The following is a 23,009-nucleotide window of genomic DNA, read 5'->3' as shown; positions in this document are numbered from 1 at the left end:
TTTCACACGTGGATTGTTTCCTTCTCTGAATTTCCTGTCATTAATTTCCGGTTATTGGGGCTGTTTCCCTCCTGGCTGGGGAGGAGAGAGAGGTTTGTTAACTCAGAATGCTTCTCTTGTGCTGTGGCTTGGTTTGAATGCTGTGGAAACCCTCCTGTTTTTAACCTAATTTATGAGTGGTGGGAGTTGGGAATTACTATGAGGAATATGCATATCACTTGGTGGGAGGAGGAGGATAAGGTGGGAGTAAGACAATAAATACTCTTCCACTCCACGGAGTATAGAACCAAAGTACCATTCACACTATTCTGGCCTAGGGCAGTAAATGCCTACCACTGCTGTTCCTTACTTATGGTGGGTGACTGCAGTGATAAACAATAGTATTCATCCCAGTGGAGTTCAAATGTGCAGCCACAGTCACTCTCCATCCTTCCCTGAACAGCAGTTTGTGCAGTCGATGTTGCCAGGTGTCTGTGAAAATACAAAGTTGAATGTGTAGAGAGAGCTTTTCAAAGAGGAAAGCTTTTTGTGGTAAGATATTATGTGCCTGTTGACATGTGAGAACCCACAATTAAAAGATAGAAAAGCATTAAGAATTGTTACTGAATGCTTCTGGGCCTCTTAAAGATTTGCTTGGACTAATGTGTCTTTCAAAAATGTATTTTAAAAATCCACCAGCATACTGAATAGTAACTTTGCTATATTCATCGACATAGCTATTTAGCAGAGTACTCAAGGTTGCATTTCAGGTCCCATATCAATATAACTAGGGACTCTAGTAAGTTCTTTTATTTTTTTAGTAGTGTCAAAATTAGGTTATTATAATTTAACCTTTTACCGAATAATAATCCAGCTTTACCTTGTCTTCACGAGGACCTGGTATAATAGGATGTGATAGGTAGGGTACATCCAAAGTAGAGGATAGAGTACTTCTCATTAGAGCTTCCTGTGTTAAGCCATGGGATTTTGTGATTCCTATAGAATTTTTAGGAATAACTGTGAAAGATTCAGGGGTTCCATGCTACTCCCCTCTCCCAACAGATTGTATTGTAGTATGTCAAGGGGGTAAATTGCAAGTCACACCCAAACCAAAACATATCTTGTGTCACTACATTTCTGATCCTCTTCAAGAACAAAGGATGGACAACAACAACAACATATCTATCTCTAATGAGTAAAACATTTGGAGATGATTTGACAGGAAAATGTTAACCTTGGTGAATAGGGAGCTTCAAATTTAGTTAGGGTTATCAGATTTTAGTAGACTGGTGTTTTGCCATGGCCACCCAACCACATTGATGGAATGAAATGAATAGATGATTCACATTGCTTCCCAGATGCTTTTGAGGCCTTGTATATTATTTGGGCTAACATGCATTCGGTAGCCTTACAGGAGAATGGGATTTTGTCTCTTCAGAGGGTAAACAGAATAACAGCAGAGCTTGTAACTTTATCCTTGGGCAGCCACACAGCCCAGAAAGCCTCCTATCATCACCTTCTCCAAGACTTTCATTCACAGACATTGTGTCAACAGCAGGGACTCTACAGTAATACAGAAGTTCTAATTTTGATAAAACTAAATTCCCTAGAAGACCTATGATGTTGTCCAATCGAGCACTCTCTCTAGGAATGCTGTTTGCATCCTCTACACAACTTAGCTATGTTGTGGTACCAAAAAAAAATCAGTTGGCCTACTTTCTGGTGACAAGTTTCTTAGAAAAAAAAGGCAGGTTGATCCACCTAGGACAAATATAGAATCTATTGATGGCCTTTTAGTAGAAGCCTTTCAGGTTGGTATTGCACCTTTCAGAGCTCTGGGCACCACTTCCTTCAAGAAGTCAGGGCACTGCAATAACTTGTGCAGAGCTAACAGGGTTTTACCATAGGACACCATAAGCATGGGTGCTACAGACAGGGGTGAGGCACATTTCCTCCCTAAAGGAGAAGGCATCTCCTTCTGGAAGACATACTTCTTTCCTGCAACAACCCATTTTTCAATGCCTGAGTCACTCAGCCCTCTGGAAGTATGCTGTACAATTATGCCCATACTGCCATGCCCAAGGTTCTGTTGCTGTGGCATCTTTCTCCTACTCCACAGGGCCAAGGGTTAGATTCTCCAGGGATTGATTGATTGATTGGCCTCTCTACTGGCATAGCTGCCACTTATTCATCCCTGTGGCTCTCCTAAACTGATTTTGCCCCAGGTGAATGAATTTGTGCCACAGAGAATCACCTCCATATGGAGAAGTAACAATTGAATATAGGTTTAGTCACCTCCATATGGAGGAATAACAATTATCTAGATCTTACTCATGATAAGTGTAAACATTGCACAAATGTATATAATCCAAGCAACTAGACATGACTGAAGAAAACAGGAAAAGAAGGATAAATGATGGTTAAAAATTTTAATCATCATGACATTAATTGGTTAGAAAAATATTCTTTAGCAATCGTGTTATTTACTGTATATATAAAGTGCAGATATTCTCAGGACAGTGCAACACTGAAAGTGCCACTATATGTGGTGTGTGTGTGTGTGTGTGTGTGTGTGTGTGTGTGTGTGTGTGTGTGTATTCTCTGAAGACATTCTTTTAATGGTCAAAATTGATTATAAGGTAGTGTTTATAAAGCTACCTTCTCCAGGGAGGAAGTGATGTAATAATTTAGTTGATATTCACCATATCGTGTCCTTTTTCTGAAAGAGGAAAAAGAGGTAACTAATTGTATTAATTCTCCTAAAGACTCTCATGTGATATTGAAGATTTACATTTTGGTTCTCATATTTTTCCAAATGTAAAAGAATGTCATCAGTGTAGTATGCAAAGCAAAATGATTATGGGTTAAGAGCTTAAGCCCAATGCTCGTCCCATTTTTTTCTATGATAGATGTACTAGTGGCACTGGGGTAAGAATCTTTCCTTTTCCTATATTAGTTCTTTCTACTAGCAGTTTATTTTTCCAATTGTTATGCTCTGGTACCATGGCTCTGCCATATTTCATTTTACCCTGTGTTGGTTCTCCATTCATTCATTCATTCATTCGTTTATTCCATAGATATTTACTAACCACCTACTATGTGGGGATACAAAGAAGTATAACACATAGTTTGCTGCCCTCCAGAAACTTCAATTTAGTTCAGAGACAAGCTATGTACATGCAAAAAGTTAAATAAAGGAATGAGTTATATAATACAAGGCAACTCTACCACAAGATGCCAAAAGATACTGTAATGATTAAGTGCCAAATCAATAATAGAGAGTAAATACTATGGGTTCAGAGGCAGGAGAGAGACCTGTGGGTTCAAGTGATTCATTGAAGACTGTTTGGTGAAGATTGGATTTTAGCAGAGCTGATATATAAGATTCACTTTGGCAGAGAGTATAGGAGTGCTGATGGAGACACATATGGTGTGTTTGGGCAGCAGTGTGTATACCAGCCTGAACAAAGCACAGATTTCATATCGATGAGGATAATAATGCCTGCACACCCTGAATTAAACAGTTGTTGTGAGGTTCAAATGAGATAATGCATGTCTAGCACTTTGTAAACTACACATGTCAGTTATTATTGGGTTTTTTGTTTGTTTTGGGGTGGGGCAATGGGGATTAAGTGACTTGCCCAGGGTCACACAGCTAGTAAGTGTCAAGTGTCTGAGGCTGGATTTGAACTCAGGTACTCCTGAATCCAGGGCTGGTGCTTTATCCACTGCACCACTTAGCTGCCCCACATGTCAGTTATTATTATTTTAGGATTGCTAAATTCTTGTTTGAAAGGTACTTGCCATCCTTCCTGAAGCACCATTACATACAAAGAATGCAAATGTATTATAATAGCTAGTTAGCATTTCATAGTCTGCATTTATATAGAGCTTTACAAATATTATCTCATTTGATCCTTCCAAATGAGGAAATTCTCTTTTGCACATTCCCCTTCCCAAAACAAATTGTGGACACTAGCTTTTCAAGGTTTAGGGCCCTCTTAAAAACTTTTAAAGTATCTCCAAAGGATGTCTCTAAACATCTTCCTTCTGGAGAAGGCACACAAGAAGGTCAAAACATAAGACCAAGCAGAATAGAACAGTAGAGGCAATGAGGATGGGAATAAATTAAATCCCAATTCAGAAAGGCTTTGAATACCAAGCTAAGGAGTTTGGTATTATCTGATTGTTGATAATGGTAAAACACTGAATGTTCTTTTAATTGAGAACTAACATGATGAAAGATTTTTTTTCTAAGGGATATTAGCAGGATGAACAGAAGCAAAGAGAGATGACTTAGGGAGGCTAGCTAGGAGACTGTGCAATCCAGGAAAGAGGTGTTGTACCAGCATGGGAATGGAGTGTGAGCCTGAAAGAGACCTTAACCCAACCATTTCCTGGTACAGATGAAAAACCTGAGGGTCACTGAGGTCATGTCTTGCCCAAGGTCACATAGCCAGTTAATAGAAGAATCAGGATTAGAAACTAGATATCAGAGTCCCTGGTCTAGCACTGTATTCATAGCTCCAGGAGAGGAAGGGAGGTTTAAGAAGAAACTCTTAAGAATGGACAGGACACAATGAGTTAGTTCAGTTCAACAAACTTTTATTAGGTGCCTACTGTGTGCCTCTGCACTGCACAAGGCACTGGAAAAGTTACTAATAATTCAGATGGAACTAAGAAATTTTGGTCTTGATGTTTTTCAGTCATTTTTTCGGTCATGTCCGATTCTTTGTGACCCTATTAAAAGTTTTCTTGAAGATAGTGGAGTAGTTTGTCATTTCCTTCTCCAGTTCATTTTACAGATGAGGAAACCAAGGCAAACAGGGTTAAGTGATTTGCCTAGGGTCACACAGCTAGGAAGATCTCAATCAAGAGTTGATTCTTGGGGGCAGCTAGGTGGCGCAGTGGATAAAGCACCGACCCTGGAGTCAGGAGTACCTGAGTTCAAATCTGGCCTCAGACACTTAACACTTACTAGCTGTGTGACCCTGGGCAAGTCACTTAACCCCAATTGCCTCACCCAAAAAAAAAAAAAAAAGACTTGATTCTTCCTGACTCTAGGCCTGGTGCTCTATCCACCGAGCCACCTAGCTCTGCTCTGTTTTTATTTAGTAGTGGGGAGATGTGACATATATAGAAATATCTAGACTACAAAATTATGTATAAGTACCAAAGAAGTTCAAATGAAGGCTTATGTGGGTTAATGATAATATGAGGGGACTCTGAAGGAGAGGACTGAGTCAAAAATATTTCCCAGATCAAGAGATCATGAATGATCATTTCAAGTCTGGGTGATTAGGATATTATTGACAAAGAAGAAAAAGTGATGAGAGAGAAAACTGACCACAGAGGAAAGATATGATGAATTTTGTTTTGTTAATTTGAAATTTTTAGGTGACTTAACGGGTAGTGAAATAGAAATAAACTAGGTTACATTGTTGGAAATAGGCAACTGTACTTGCTCAGAAAAGAAGCAGCCAGGGATAAGAATCAGAACAATCACCTGAATGGAGATGCAAGTTGAATAGATGACTTCTCTGAAAGGGAAAGATCAGGTTGTTGCCATGGATTGAGCCCTAATCTGATAATCAAACCCTCTTCTGGTCATTCATAATTATTTGGAGGTATGACAAAGTGTTTTGTGAATGGAAGGTTTGAATTATGTGAAATCGTAAAGGATCCCTAATCTAGACTTTTTTTATTTTTGTTTTTACATCTCCTTTTCCTTTGGGCAAGAAAAGAGTGAGTTTTGAGGCTTGAATTCTGGGCAGGATGGGTCAAGAATAGGATTGGATCATCTTGTGTGTTCTTGACACCATAGTTTTTTTCTGAATGAGAAATTTTTTTTTCCCCTTGGGCACTATAATGTTGCTAGAAAGCAGCTTCTTCTGTTTCTTCCTCTTCTTCCTCCTCCTTCATCTTAACATGAGCACATTGGGTTCCAGAAAAGATTCCTATGAGGAAAAGAAGAATCCCAGGCCCTGTGCTGACATTCTTGGTTATCTAAAACCATTTCTGACTTGTAGCCCACCATTAGGAGTTTTTGTTTGTTTGTTTTTGCAGACAGGGGGTGGGGGGGTGGGGGTGGGGGTGGTTTTGGTTTTTTTCTGTCTTGAAGTGTGCATCAAAATACATAAGGCAGGCAGTCAGGAGAAACAGAACGCCCTGTCATTTTTGCTGCTGGAGGAGACTCTTAAGAAGTTTGCTTTTTTTTGCTTTGTTTTGCTTTTCAGATTAAAATGATTTGCCTAGAGGGTTATTTGGAAGACTGGCATTCATTTAGAAGGATCAGACAAAACAACCCAAACCAAACTGTCTTTTCTTTTTGCAAAGCAAAAAGATCAGAAGACCTGCTTCCCACCCCCACCTCCTTCTGTGATTCCTATTGGCCAGTTTTCAGACTGATTTCTACAAACTTTTAGATTTTCATTCACTTTCATTCTCCCAAGACCATTTCCATAATTTCACTTACAAGAAAACCACATGCCAGTGATTTAAGGGACTGTAGCAATAATGGAAGAATAGGAACAATTCGGTGGAAATAGGAAAGGACTACAGTTGATTAAGAGACCTGGCTAAGTGGTGCAATGGATACAGCACCGTAACTGGATTCAGAAGGACCTGACTTCAAATCTGGCCTCAGACACTTGATACTAACTAGCTGTGTGACTCTGGGCAAGTCACTTAACCCCCTGCCCAACAAAAAAATACAAACAGAAAAAGGGAGAGAGAGAGAGAAAGACACCTGGCTTCTTCTTTTGTCTCTAGTCTCTTACTTGATAATGAAGATCCTGGAGTTGATAACATTTTAGCAATAACAATAACACCTAACATTTACATAAGGCTTACCATGTTCCATATACCATACTAAGCTCTTTACAGTTATCTCATTTAAACCTCATAACAATCTTGCAAGGTAGGTGCTATTGTTACATCCATTTTACAGATGGGGAAACTGAGACAAATGGAGGCTAAGTGACTGAGGTTTCTGAATCAGTAAATATGGAATCAACATAAATGATCCCTTAATGGGATCATAGTATTTAGAGCAGGAAGGAGCCACACCTCTAACGTCATCTAGTTCAACTTCTCACTTAACAGTTGAGAAAACAGAGACCCAGAAAAGTTAAGCCTGAATTCTGAGTTCAAATCCAGTATTTTATTTGCTAATGTATGTATTCTTGCTTTACAGATTAATACAGCAAATGAAAGAATTTTTCTTTGAAATTTTTGTAAATATACAATGCAATAAATAATAATACTTTATAACAGTGTTATACCCTATTTACAAGGCATCTTAGATTTTTCATAATATCTTTACATATATTATATCTCTTAAGACCATTTTGAGAGACAATTCTGTTAACATTTTTACTAAGGCATGAAAAAATTCAGGTTTGACCAACACCCAAGTAAAAAATATCTGGAACTATTACTAAAATGAAAAATAAACTGCCAGAAAATTATTCATTTTCAAGGTCCACAATTTTCATGGCTTAAAGTAGAATATTTGCAGAGATTGAAAGAACATTAGAATTGTCATCAGAAGACCTAGATTCAAATCTCAGCTGTGTAGTTCTGAGCTACATTGACCTTTTTCTGCCTCAGTTTCCTCTTATGTGAAATTGGAATGATAGCACTTTCACTTTCCTACTTCATAAGAGTTGTTGTGAGGATAAGATAATGTATGCCAAGCAGATACTATATTGTATATTGGGGCTGCCATTTGGGGATTACTATATTATTATATTGAGATCATTTAACAAAACTTATCATTACAAACAAATGTAAGCTGAGAATCCAACATTAGGACCAAGCTACATTTATGCCTATACATGGGTACAATCCAACATGAATATAGCTGAGTTCACTGTAGGATGAGTGAGAAGGGATCCAGGTGATAGCCCCTTTGGTCTCAGGTGGAAGATACCCAAGTACTAGAGCCATGTGGATTTTGGCACAATCTGAAGTCTTAAAGTCTACAAGTTATTCGAATTTCCAAGTTATTTTCCCATCGGTTAGATAAGTTATTGGTATTTGTTATCTTTTTTTCTTCTTCATGTTCCCTTCACTGTTTATTTACACATGCACACTTCCCTAAAAGTTGCAATTGGAGCAAAACAATGGACCAGATAATGGATATTCTAAGGGAAAAGGACTGGCACCGTATGCATTAAAGAAACAGAAGCAAGGCCCAATCTAAATATCTCCTGGACATTTTTACATCTGAGCTAGCTCTGCTTTTGGATTAGAAGAAGCATACTGCTTTTTGTGGTGGTAGGATTATGGGGGTTTGTTGTTGTCGACATTCTTGACTCAGTTGTTGCCTCTTCTCTGAAGGAGGATGCTACAGCAGCAAGCTCTGGTTGCCCCAAATGGGAAAGGTTTGTAGCATCTGTTAGCTGAGGACCAGCCTACCGAAATTTGAAGAGGCTCACACAGGAATGGTTACATCCAAGACTACATATTAAATTGTAACTATTCAATGTAATTATTTTTTTTTGTTTTTTATGAAACACCTTGAAATATTTATGTATCTACTACTGCCAGTGGTGTTGTCTGCAAAATGTACTCCACTTCTAGGCCCCAAAATAGCACTATAGCAAAAACTCCCATTAAAATCCTCTACATAGGGCAGGGGGGAGTGTCTTAACCTGAGGTCTGGAAATAGATTTCAGAGGCTCCATGAAATTGTGTGGGAAATAATTGCATCTTTATTTTCACTAACCTCTAACTCACAATTATCATTTCCTTCAATTATGAATTTCAAAACAATTATCCTGAGGAAGAGGGCATCTAGGTGGCACAGTGGATATAGCACTATCCCTAGAATCAGGAGGACCTAAGTTCATATCTGACCCCAGACACTTTATTAGCTGTGTGACCCTGGGCAAGTCACTTAACCCCGTTTACCTCTGTTCTTCATCTGTAAAATGAGCTGGAGCAGGAACTGGCAAACCACTCCAGTATCTTTGCCAAAAAAACCCTAAATGGGGTCATTAAAAGTCAGACATGACTGAAACAGCTCAACAACAACAATTCTGAGAAGGGGCCATAAGATTCATCAGACTGCCCAAAGGGGAGTTCATGACACACAAAAAGTTTAAGAACTCTTGCTCTGTATCATCAGTTGTAGTTGCTTCAGGACTCACAGAATGTCAAGGCCATAAGGGACTTTGCAGGTCCCCTATCCACCCACCCTCCATTTTACCAATGAGAAAAAAAGCTCAGATAGGTCAAATTACTTTCTTAACATCACAGAGCTATTAAGTGGCCTTGCTGGAACTTCAGCCCTGGTCTCCTGATTACAAGTCAGTGGGCTATCTTCTTATGCTAATCAATTTTGAGTCAAAAACCCAGAAGTTTGGGAAAGAGAATTAGAGCTAAAATTCTATCCTTCCTTTACTTTGACCTTGTTCTCTGTCACAACTTGGAGAAACATCAGTTGCTAAACATTCATGCTCTCTTTAGAACTAACCCAGAATTTGTCCAGCTAAAAACCAAATCCGCAGCAACATTTTCTTTCTTTCTTTCTTTCTTTTTTCTTTCCTTTTTTTTTTCTTTTTTTTGCGGGGCAATGGGGGTTAAGTGACTTGCCCAGGGTCACACAGCTAGTAAGTGTTAAGTGTCTGAGGTCAGGTTTGAACTCAGGTCCTCCTGAATCCAGGGCCAGTGCTTTATTCACTGAGCCACCAAGCTGCCCCCAATGGCATCATTTTCAACAATAGTCTTCACTGAACAGGTATGTGATTGTAGGGAAATATTGTCTCTTGGACTATCCAGGTCACATTCACAAAAAACATGAATTTCTAGAACAAATAAGAAAAATCTCCCTTGTGGTGCTTCTGTTTTTCTCTTAACTCTATTTGACAGCATATCAGGTATCAGGGTAATGACTGTCATTACTCTCCTCTCATTGTGACATAGTTACCAGCTATCTTAGCACTGATGTTGTAAATCAAATAATGGCTATCCGACTCCTGTATTTCTCCTTGGCCTCTATTTTGGCCTTTGGCCTTAGTGTCTCATTAGATATCAATGTATATTTTGTCTTTAAGTAGTCCATGGGTCCTACCAATTCTGAGAACTCTCTTGGACTTGGATTCAAATCATGGGTAATTTACCTGTCTGGATATCTTTTCACCTGACACTCAAAAAACTGTAGACATCTGAAGCTCATTGAAGTTTTCAGTGTCTCACCTTACTTAACAGAGCCAGGCAAGGCAGAGGATTAGAACAATACAACTTTTTAATTGTTATAGCAATGAATAACAAATGACAGAGAGCCATGTCTGCCATATTCACATTCTTGAATGAATACAATTTCACATGATAAGTTGAGATCTCTTTTGCCTGGTCCAGAATCAGGTCACTATTCCCACCCTACCCCCATTTTCAGACCATGCTGCTTACACTCTGGACAGCTTTTTTATCCCCCTTCCACTGGAACCCAGACTGTGCTGCTGGGACCCTGATGACCACTAGCCACTTCCTGATAATTTCCAAACATACTGCTGTTCTTATACCTTCTCCTTCCCAACTTTCTTGTCCTTTATATATTGATTTCTCCCATTATAATGAAAGCTCCTCAGGGTCATGGTTTGTTCTGGCATCCTCAATACTCTAATGATGATGTTTCCTGGAGCATCACAAGTGCTTAATGCCTTCTCATTTATTCTTCATTCATCTATCCATTCCTCCTTTCTCTCAGGCTTTGGTTGGAAAATATGGGCACTCTCATCTTCTTTGCAGCTGAAAAGTACTCTTAGATGGAATTGTGACTAAATTAGATTTAAGTGAAGGCCCAGTTCATGTCTAGAGAACTGAATTTCCCTTCTATTTCTTTACCCTCTGCTCCCCTCCTCCAACCCAGTCAGGACTGTAGGTCTGCAGTCTCTCTTAGCTCCTGGCTTGGTTTTTCCCCAGGCACTAATCCTCACTCCTCATTTGTGTTCCCCATATCAGTTTTTCCCCGGCTAGGATGGTTTCCTCAGTCACTGTACAGTAAGATCCTCCTTCCCTCTTGGGCCTTAAAAGGAAAAAAGGGGGAAGGGGTGATTGGGATGATTGAGCAGTAACACAAAGATGAAAACTTCCTCATCAAAAAGCAGGAAGAAAACTGATAATCTTCAAAGTGCCTACACATACAGAAATACTTTTCTAAAGATTAGCTACCACATCACCGAACAATAATCAAGACTGACACTGTGCCCGTGCCATTGGATTTGTCAAATGTAACTGAAAGTTGTTGACCTCTGCGAAATGGCTGAGATTTAAGATGTTTGGAATCCAAATCCTCACAGAAATTCAACAATGTTGAAGAAAGAAGCTTCAGACAGTGTTTTTGTTTATAGAAATGACAGGAACTATGATGGCAATTTAGTAACCAGGCCATTACCACCAGAAATTACCAATTGATTATACATAAGGAGGCCTATCCCCTTACTACAAAGATAAGAAATATGTTTAGAACAATCAGATATCATGTCACTGAGCAATAGTAAAGGCTTGACAACAGGTATGTGTCTTTGGAATTGGCTGACCAGAATGTAACTGAAAGTGAGGTTCCTCCAGATGGAGCCTATAAATAATGAAGATCAAAGAATAGAATCTCCAAGTCTTCCACAGGTGATCCCCTCAACAAGTCAGCCAATAATACATTGACAAAGAAACATTGACTAAATGATTGAATCATGCAGATATGTTTGTGGAAATGGAGGGGGTTCTGATAACAATGTCCTGGTTTTTGCCACGAGAAACTACAGAAATATTATTGGTTGATTCCTGGACTTAATGATCAATGTATTTTATGCAAGGAAATGGTAGGTCCTGTGTAACATCACTGCAGGCCATAAAAATTTAGCACCTAAATTTTTTTTTTAATTTAGCACCTACTGAAAATCTAACATGAACATGACCTTGAGACTATAATTATATATAAGTAGCTCCTTCTTTCATGGGCTTTTATGTCCATGATATAAGCCAAGATGAGCTTATATCCCAATGTTTTTATTCAATATAATCTCTATGTCTCTCTTAGCCATTTGTAGAGAGAATAGTCCATAGAACATTCAATGTACAAGAATAATGGGTTAGTGACCATTTCTGTCTGAATTCCATCAAAAAAGAGAGGAATGAGATGGTGGTGGTGGTGGTGATAACAGCCGCCCTTGGCCTCCAACACAGAATAGTTCAGAAACATAAATTTATTTTACATGATGATTCCTTTTCCTCTATCCTTCATACTTCATGAAATTATGACTTACTCAGGCACATTCCAATCAATAGGATGGAAACCACTACTGATTAAACTTGTTGTAGAGAAATTAACTAGTTTCAGGAAGCCCCCTCCTCTGGACACCACCCTTCTCCAAGGAGGGGAGAAAGAAACAGCCCTTATAGAGAAACCTTTTCAGAATTTAACAAGGAGAGAAAAGAAGGTTGTGTGTGGGTCTGTATCTCAGGGTTCCCTGGCAATTTTAGACCCTTTGTGAGTTGAATTGATGGGGTCACTTCTAGATTTCAAGCAGAATTATTTTCTCTTTCCTCAACAGTCTTTTTTGTGGCATAGAAAATTGTTCCATCCCAAATATCCAGCAGGAGCTGCATGTGACTGAATAATTCTGTTGCATTAACCCTAAATTTGGTCTTTAATGTAATAGCATACAAAACAGTTATTTTGCTTCCTTTGAAGAACATTTCTAACAGCTGGCATAATGTTATTTTTAGCTTTGGTTTCCTTCTCCTTTTTGGGAAACATTTAACAAAAGAAAAGTTTGTTACTGCCCTACCTAATATTGCATCTTTAAAATAGCAAAAGAATAGCTCAGACAACTTGATATTTCCACAGAAATCATCCCTACCCCTCTTTCCCAGAAGCTAAAATTTTGTATAACTGCTTGCTTTTCAGTGTTCTAGGTCCAAGGCAGAAAGAAAAATGAGAAAAACATTAAAATATGAAGTATAACTTGCTAATCTTTTGCTTCTTCTCAAATCCATGATTTGAGAATTTGCATGAAGTCAGTGACCCTTAAAAACTATGAAACTTCGTTAGCCCAGGTATCTGAATGTGTGATGCTATCTCCAGATGCAGAGAGAATTTATTTTTAAAATAAAACACCGTAAGGATGGTGAGGGTTAATTCAACACTAAGATGGGTTACTGAGAGGAGAATTTTGTGTTCCTCTTTTCCATAAAAATTTAGGCATTACCCTCAAAGTTCTGTTCTTTGCTCTCCATTGTGGACCAGCAGTCATTTCAGGCAGCTTTATGATGTTTAATTTGATTCAATTCAGTAAACATTTATGAAGCGCCTAGCATGCACTAGGCACTGTGCTAAGCGCTGGGGATAGAAAAAGAACCAAAAGACAAGGAGTTTACACTCTAAATGAACATTTCAGCTCCTGAATCTTCCTGGACACCAAACTGTTGGTTAGTGTTGTCTAGAAAAGCAACCAAAACAAATGGAAGCCATTTTGCATCTTCTGGTCTATTTTCCATCCATGCTGTTTCTATATAGAAGTTGGTGACCAAAGTGAGGATTTTCCAATGTTAATCTTGCTGTCTATCCACTTTGCTTTATCAAGCCTCATTTCCAAAACAATGGGTTTTGATGGACCTCTGTTGCAGCTGCAGCTTTCCTTAAGCTCTGGGATAGCATTTGCAAAAATGAAATAAAATTGTCCATAAAAAAAGTAAAAATACCCCTATTCTGTATAAAACAAGAAATACCTGTATGAATTCTAAAAAATTATTTGTGAACCATTTGGCTACTTTGGTTCATTTGAAAAGCAAGAATATTACTTTGAAATGGGTATTCTCTGAAGGGCAGCAAATGGCACTCTACGCCCTCCCCCAAATAAACAAACTTGTTGATGGAGTTTTAGATACTAACACTTTCACCAATTTGACATATATAAAATATTATTTTAAGGAATAATAAAGAAGTTTTTGAATGGAGAAAAGGAAAACTTGCAAAAGGGAGAGAGAGATTTTTTCATCTTTTTTTTTGTTTCATTCCTGAACTATTTATCATCTAAATCTAGCTGAATAGTCTATATTACAAATACCTTTCCCCCATAATGCTAGATTTGGAAGATATACTTTGCCTCACTACACACTGCTACTTACCAACATGTCCAGTATTTTATCATAGAAGTGTGTTTTAGTTCTTAATGGTTTCTAGTTTGGAGATTCTACCCACTATTTATGTTGGTGTTTGAAGTACCTTCCATCATCACAGATCATAGAGTAAAGCTTGTGTGGGGGTCCAGTCTGCTCAAAGAAAACTGTCATTTAGGTCCATAAACAGCTGGATGCCCATTTGACATATTCAAATTAGTCAGTCCATCAATATTTGAAACTGGATGATAATGTGCCAGGCACTGTGCTAAGTATCAATGAAAGGCAAAAAACATGGTCCCTCCCCTCAAGGAGATGACATTCTTATGGGAGAGATCAATCACTAAATCAATAAGCATTTATTAAGAATCTACTCCTGAGGGCAGCTAGGTGGCACAGTGGCCCTGAATTCAGGAACACCTGCATTCAAATCTGGCCTCAGACACTTGATACTTAACTAGCTATGTGACCCTGTATAAAGTCACTTAATCCTCATTGCCCCACAAAGAAAGAAAGAATGAAAGAAAGAAAGAAGGAATGAAGGAAGAAAGAAAAGAAAAGAAGAATCTACTCCTATGTGCCAGGCAATGTGCCAAGCATTAGTGTTAATTAGAGGTAAGATAGTCCTTGCACCCACAATCTAATGGGTGAGACAATATGCAAGCATATATACAAAGCAAGCTATATACAAAATAAATGGGAGATAATTAACAAAGGGATAGTGTTGGAATTAAGAGGGATTGTTGAAGGCTACTTGTAGAAGGTGGGATTTTAGTTGGAACTTAAAAGAAACCATTCAAATAGGGGCAGCTAGGTGGCGCAGTGGATAGAGCACTGGTCCTGGATTCAGGAGGACCTGAGTTCAAATTTGACCTCAGACACTTGACACTTACTAGCTGTGTGACTCTGGGCAAGTCACTTAACCCCAATTGTTGAAGAAGAAGAAGAAGAAGAAGAAGAAGAAGAAGAAGAAGAAGAAGAAGAAGAAGAAGAAGAAGAAGAAGAAGAAGAAGAAGAAGAAGAAGAAGACATGCAAATAATTGTAAATATAAGCTATATACAATTCAAATGTAAGGTAATCTTAAAGGGAAAGTACTACTAGGTGTAGGGGTGAAGGGGAGATAGACTTGGAAAGGCCTATACAAGTTGGGATTTGAAAAGGAAGCTTGAGAAGTTAGGGAAGCTGAATAGTTGATATTAAAAATACTTTTTCTCCATAATGCTAGATTTAAAAGTTATAGTTTGTCTCACTATACACTATGGAGACAGGGTTGAGGAAGGGGAGAGCATTTCAGTCTTGGACAATGAGAAAGTATGGAATTGATAACTGTGTATAAGGAACATCACTACGGCCATACTTTTGGTAAAATATGAAGCAAGGTCCTCAAGTGAGAAGGTGGGAGAAGAGAGTGCTTGCTGTAAGTGAGATAGAAAACTGGGCAGGGAGATGCAAAAGAATTGTTTTGCTGCAGTGAGGATCTAGTTGAAATTAGATTATTTAACATAAATTGGTAGTGGACCCGGTTAGTATGCTTTTATTAGCTTCATTCAGAAGCACATGAATTGTATCAAAGGAGGCAGATGGTGGGAGTAATTCAAGCTTGGGGTTTGGCAAGGCATGATTGATGATAGGACAAGGAGGCAAGAAATTCATGTGAGAGGATAAATGGAGTTGAACTAAATTTACCCTGGGTGGTCTTCACATAGCTTGATCATGGAGCCAATATTATTAAATAACTTTATATATGACACAGAGAAGAGAATAGAAATGTCATTTTTCTTGATTGTGCCATTTTAGGAAAGGGATTGTTCACTTGAAGACTTGGAAAGGTATAAATATGTCATCTCTTACATCTGCTCTTTTTCATCTTTCTCCTACCACGGACCCAGTTTAAGACTCATTACTTGTGGTCTGCCTCATTACATGGAAGCAGTTGGGTGGCACAGTGGATAAAGGGCCCTGGCCTGGAGTCAGAAAGACTCATTGTTGTGAGTTCAAATCCAGTCTCAGACATTTACTAATTGTATGACACGGGACATGTCACTTAACCCGGTTTGCCTCAGTTTCCTCATATGCAAAATGAACAGGAAAAGGAAATGGGAAACCACTCCAGTATCTTTGACAAGAAATCCCCAATGGGCTAATGGAAAGTTAAACATGACTGAAATGACTGAACAACAACACACCATTACCTGATTTCTCATACCTGGCCTTTACAATATCTTCCTAATATCCCTAATTCCAGTTCTCTGCCCCTCCCCCCTTATTCTATCTAGAAGTTGGAGGGGGGATACATTGCTTCAAACACTAATTAAAGTCCAAACTACTTATCCGGGTATTCATGACCCTACACAATTTGAGTCTAGCCTAGTATACAGAAATGTAAGGAACACTAGGTTTGGGGTCAAGAAGACCTGATTTTAAATCCTAGCTCTGTTTCTTACTTCCCTGTAAGACATGGGGTGGTAAGTGACTTAACCTCTCCTTACTTTCATTTATAAAATGAAAAACACTGGAGCAGAGGAGCTCTAAAATCGCCCCTAGTTCTAAATCCTGTGATCATATGAGCTTCTACAGCTTTATCTCATTATTCTCCCTGATTATAATTAATCTGTCCCAGGGAAAATGGACGAGACGCCTTCTCTCTCTCTCTCTCTCTCTCTCTCTCTCTCTCTCTCTCTCTCTCTCCTTCCTAGAGAGTTGCCTGGGGTGATGAGGGTCACTCACCTGGCCCTCAGTATCTGTATGGTACTTGGGTCTTCCTGACTCACAGGCTGGATCTCTACTACATTCCATTGACTCTTCTTGTCTTCTCTTAAATAAATCTTTTCATCTCTTTTGTTTTGCTAATGTCTGTCCCTATTTCTAGAATACTCTTCTTCAGTCCCCTTTTCTGACAGTTGAGACCTTAGTCATCCTTCAAGGCTTAGTTCATAAAGATTCTCCTTTGGGGAACTTTCTCCTCAATCAGTTGATCCTTCGCATAGAATCAGAATTATAGAATCATTGAGCTGGAAAGGGCCTCAGAGACCATCCATCCCAGCTCCTATAGTGATTGCAAATCTTCTCTATCACATCTGCCAGAGTGGTCTTCAAATCTCAACCCAAAGACCACTTGTGATAGTTTATACTCACTGTCCCCTGAGACAGCCTGCTTCCTGGTTTTAGTTGCAGAAAATTCTTCTTTTCTTTGGGTCTAAATCTGCCTTCCTTTGATTTCTACCCTATTGTCCTGGTTGGGAAAATATAATACTTTGTCCACATTCCCTTTAGATTTTTGAACCTAGCTATTGGGTAACCTTTCTAACTACCCACGACCACCAAATGTTCTTTTTTTCTGGGCTAAACAAGGCTACTTCCTTCACAAATACAGTATTCCAGATGTGGTCTGAATAGCAAAGACCTATGAATTCTTTCGTTGTAAACAGTATAATTCTTTTACTACAGCCTAAGATTGCAATAGGGTTTTGGCTACCACATCTCCTGCTAACTCGTATTGAGCTTGCCATCTACTAGAATCCCTGATTATTTTTTCATATGAACTAATTTCTAACCATGTCTTGATCATTATATACTTACTCAGCTGATTTTTTTAAACACTATGCAAGGCTTTATATTTACCTTTGTTGAATTTCATGTAATAAATTTCATCCCATCATAGCAGCCCATTGTGATCTTTCTGGAGTCTACATCTATCAAGTCTTTGAGTAATTGTCCTAGTCTTGTGTCTTTACTTTTAGAAGTAGCCAAGTAGCAAAGTAGATAAAGAATGTTGAACCTGAAGTCAGGAAGAACTGTGTTCAAATCCAGAATCATGTATTTGCTAGCTATGTGACCCTGGGCATTTCTTTTAACCTCTGCCTCAGTTTCTTCACCTGTAAAATGGGGATAATAGTTTCTACCTCCCAGGGTTGTTATGAGGAAGAAATGAGATGGTTTTAAAATATCTCTTTGCCAATCTAAAAATGCTATATAAATTCTAGTTATTGTTACTATTATTTTAATTTAATCATAGATAAAGGTGCTAAGCAGAATAGTACCAAAGGAGAGAGAGATCCTTGGGCTCTTTCCAGAATAATATCAATCCATTAATGGACCCAGTCATTCAGCAGTTTCAAACTCTAAATCTGGCTGTATTATTACCCAGTTCCAATATATCTATCTTGAAAATTGTAACATCAAGTATCCTTTTGACATTCATTTTATACTATGAAATTTCCTTCATTTACCAGCCTTCGGAGCAAAGAGTCTCTAATCTAAATCAGTGCAGTTAGGTTGTTTGGGGATAATTTTCCTTTTTATGATATTACATCTTGGACTGAAAATCAGGAGATAAGTGTCACTCCAATTCACTTATGTTATTATCTTGAGGAACTTTCTTCATTTCTGTTTCCTCATCTGTTATATTAGACTAGAACTCATGTGTATGACAAATTTGTATTTATATATCCCTATCTTAGGTGACACAGTAGATAGAGCTCTAGACCTAGAGGCAGAAAGACCTGAGTTCAAATCCAGCCTCAGATACTGTGTGACCCTGTGCAAAGTCACTTAACCCTCGACTATCAAATAGGGTTGATAATAGCATTTACCTCCCAGTAGTATTGTTGTGAAAATCAAATGATAGTATTAAGTTCTTTTAGTACAGCGACTTGCACATAGTAGGCACTAAATAAATGCTTATTCTCCTTATTGCCTCTATGATTAGTAGCAGTAATGGCTAACAATTATATAACACCTACTAAATTATAATACTGAGGTTTAGAACTTTAATACCATATCTCATGTAATTCTGCCTGACAAGGGCAATATACATATTAGAAGTTGAATAAAAGACAAAATTTGGCCAGAGACACTGCACAACTAGAGAAAAATATAAATGGATAGATTCCAGAATGACAAGAAAAGATCCAGGTCAATGGGAACCACATAATGAGTAGGAGTAAGCAAATACTATATAGGTGGGCAGAGAGTATAAAAGCTCTCATGTTACTGAGAGAAATATGACAAAAAGAAGCCAAGAAGAAATGATCCAGTCACATTCAGCATTATAGTCTATATGAATATCTTATAATTTTAGTATCTGCATTTTTTAAAAGATATGAGAAGATTTGTGAAGAATAACTGAAATAAATGAAAGGAGAGGGGGGGGGGGGAACTATACCAGATTGGAAAGATTATTGAAGTTGCAGTTGTTTAACTTGAAGAAGAGTAGACTAAGTAAAGCAACTTGCTAACTTGAAAGGCAGAGTGGTTTAGTGAAAAGAACCCTTGAAACCCAAGGTTTTTTCCAGTTCTAAGTACTATTAACTTTAAGAATATTAAGAAGTAGGGGCAGCTAGATGGCACAGTGGATAGAGCACCAGCCTTGGAGTCAGGAGTACCTGAGTTCAAATCCGGCCTCAGACACTTAACACTTACTAGCTGTGTGACCCTGGGCAAGTCACTTAACCCCAATTGCCTCACTAAAAAAAAAAAAAAGAATATTAAGTACTACTAATTTTAAGAATATTTAAGACATGATCCTGTTATTTGCAAATATCTGCAGATTGTGAAATAAGATTAACAGAGTAAAGAAAGAGAATTTTTCAGAGGTAAAGATAAACTTCTTGGGGTTTCATTGTTGTTTTTTGTTTTGGGGCTATTTGTTTTACAGTAACAACCCTGGAACAAGCTATGATAGAGCATATCAGAATCTTCATCCCTGCTGATCTTTAACAACCTATCTTTGGCATTTTAGGTTTACTTACCTGGAGAAAGGGAGGTTTCTTCTAGCACAATAATTCTGATACTTTATTATGCGATATTCCGGGAGCAAAATTAGATAGTGTGTTTTTAATTTTCTTTAAAAAAACAAAACCTGGTCAACATTTGGAACTTAACAATGGGTTGGGATCCTCAACTGTAGGAGAAACTCATGCTATAGAACCAATGAAGGAGGCTTGACTGGTCATCTCATTTAGATAGTTACAAAGTCTTCCTTACCTTTGAGAATTCAGCATTTCCACAACAGATTCATTTGGCCTGAGAGCCAACACTGATAACAGCTTTAAGGTTTGCAAAACATTTTATGTAGATTATCTCATTTGGTCCTCACAACAACCCTGTGAAGTAGGTGCCATTATTATCGACATTTTAAAATAGAAGGGGAAATAGACTGAGAGGTTAAGTGACTTGTCCACGGTCAGACAACTAAGGAGGTATCTGAGGCAGGATTTGAATTCAGATTTTCCTGAGTCCAAGTACAGCACTTTTTCCATTGCTTACCTCACTGTCTAAATAAACCCAGAAAACCCAGCAAAATCAGTCTTCAGTCATGATCTCTTTGGCAAGCTAGTGAATACTTTATTCCCCTTCTTGTAATAATGTTTTAAAATGCATAAAATAAAATATATAAGATTACAAAGGAAACCAATTATATTGAAATACAGCTACCAAAATATTTTTTTTTGTTTTTGTTTTTTTGGGTTTTTTTAGTGAGGCAATTGGGGTTAAATGACTTGCCCAGGGTCACACAGCCAGTAAGTGTTAAGTGTCTGAGGCCGGATTTGAACTCAGGTACTCCTGACTCCAGGGCCGGTGCTCTATCCACTCTGCCATCTAGCTGCCCCCAAAAATATATTTTTAAACAAGTTTACAAACCCCAGATAAAGAAGTTCTGACTTAAAATTTCAGTTTTCTAATGGATATGATCATGGATTTTTTTACCAAGGGAAAACTCAATTATATCACCTGCATTTGCTGTCTTGAATGGAAATCGTTAACTGAAAATAAATGGTAAGAAAAAGAAGCCAGCCTTTCTCTATGTACTGTTAAAGAGAATATATGAAACAGATTATACATTTTTTAAAAGACCAAGAGGAAAAGGGGTAAAATGATATATCTCATTTTGCATGGTATATATATTTCTGAACTTTTGGGCAAATCAAGCAAATTATATTTTCCTACTGACAGTAATATGCCCAGTCTACCACCTGTATGTTGTTTGTACATAATTGTTTACATGCTATCTCTCCCTTTAGAATGGGCAGAAATTATTTTTGCTTTTCTTTGTATACCAAGTGCAAAGTCCCTGGAACATAGTAAGCACTTAATAAATGTTTGTTGATTGATTGACCCCTGTCACTAAGGCACTAATATTCTTTGACTTATCTGTCAAATGTAGCACCCCTAAAGCATGTCACTCTCCCAACTTTCATTTTAATGTATGAATTGGAGTTCCCAGGGGTTCAGTTAGCTACTCTGCTCAAGAATTCTAATGGTAACATTGGGGGCTGCATTTCTAGTGCTGTTGCCTATAAGCCCCCACTAGTATGCTTCCCACTAACTGTCAGAAGTTCAAGGCTTTTAGTATGAGTATTTACAAAGATGGTCTAGTTAAAATACTTGGTACAAAACATTCTTCCTAAAAGCCTGGGGCACATTCTCCCACAGATACTTAAAAGCCAGATACAAGCCCATAGAATCAAACTTAGAGTATACTGGTAATGAGGCATTCGTACAGGATATGCATATGCCACAAAAGTGTAACTCACAATTCCTGGTACTTTATGGCATAAAAATCCTTTCTTAGATTCATAATTGCAATTATTCTCCAGAGTAAAGAGTCATATTCTTTGTAGCTGCTTCCTTCCTCAAGTGACTATATTTCCATAGCTCTTTGACCTTAGCATGTCACTCTACCCCTTACTGGATGTGCTGTCTCTTACTTGTCTGATATCTCTTTATAACATTGTTATTGTTGAGTCATTTCAATCATGTATGACACCATTTGGTGTTTTCTTGGCTGAGGAACTTAAGCAAACAGGGTTAAATGACTTGCCAGGGTCACCTAGCTAGTAAGTGTCTGAGGTAAGATATGACCTCAGATCCTACTGAATCCAGTGCTGGTGCTCTATCTACTGCACAACCTAGCTGCCCTTTTGTCTCCTCTGCGTAACAGCAGTTCCATCTCAGAGGGTTGAAATCATCAACTCCCAAATTTGGAATCCTCCATTTCTAGACTGGTCCAGGGATTACCCAACTTACTACTAAACTGACTGCTATTTTTATATGTAAAGCCAGAGATATATCCAGTTCTTTCAGTCAATCACAGGATGTTTCCTGTGATCTGCCTTTATCCAATGGTCACAGCACTATAATCTTTTCATAAAATTAAGATTAAAGTCTTAGTCACATATTTTAGTGAGGTAAGAAAATACCTTCACATCTAGCTTACTCCATTGATTAACTGATTGATTCAATTGAAGTATCTGGGTCTTCTGTAAGACTGGAATCCCCACCCCTTACAAAAGTACTATAGTTAACAATCTATAATTATTTTGCAAATCTGTAATATAATCAGTAACCTTGATGAATCCTTTTCTAATATAATTGTTCTTTAGGTTTCTTTATTTGTTACTTTGTTTTATTAGGTTTTTAAAATTATGAATGATACTTATATAAAATTGGATTGATAGGACAGGAGTAGCAACAATGCTTCACACAAACAGAATTTTAAAGAGATGTGCAATATGGTTTTTTTCATTTTTTCCTATAAGTACGTGTACCATATATATTTTAAAAATATGTCTATTGGAACTTAGCTGTAACATTTTAAGAAGAAGTTCCTGTAATGTAATTACAGAGTGGAATGGATTGCCTTGGAAATTACTTGGAAAGTAATGAATTTCCTATCTCTAAAGACTTCAAAGTGAAGGTGGGAGGACTACTTGTCAAAATGTTATAAAGGAGAATTCTTGCTTCATATATGGGTTGGACTATATGATTCTAAGGGCAGCTAGGTGGCACAGTGGATAGAAGACTCATTTTCCTGAGTTCAAATCTGGCCTCTGATACTTACTAGCTATGAGACCTTGGGCAAATCACTTAACCCTTTTGGTCTCAGTTTCCTCATCTGTACAAT

The 23,009-nt window shown here is 38.0% G+C and overlaps 1 protein-coding gene across 3 annotated transcripts in view; it reads left to right on the top strand.

The window, feature by feature from the left end:
• Positions 1-23,009, top strand: part of SAMD4A (sterile alpha motif domain containing 4A) — a 309,605-nt gene that overhangs the window by 161,793 nt on the left and 124,803 nt on the right. The window lies entirely within an intron of this gene.

The sequence above is a fragment of the Dromiciops gliroides genome, chromosome 2, assembly GCF_019393635.1.
Source record: "Dromiciops gliroides isolate mDroGli1 chromosome 2, mDroGli1.pri, whole genome shotgun sequence".
In the NCBI taxonomy this organism is placed as follows: domain Eukaryota; kingdom Metazoa; phylum Chordata; class Mammalia; order Microbiotheria; family Microbiotheriidae; genus Dromiciops; species Dromiciops gliroides.
Note: the sequence above shows the minus strand (reverse complement) of the source record. Positions and strands in the feature narration are given on the sequence as shown.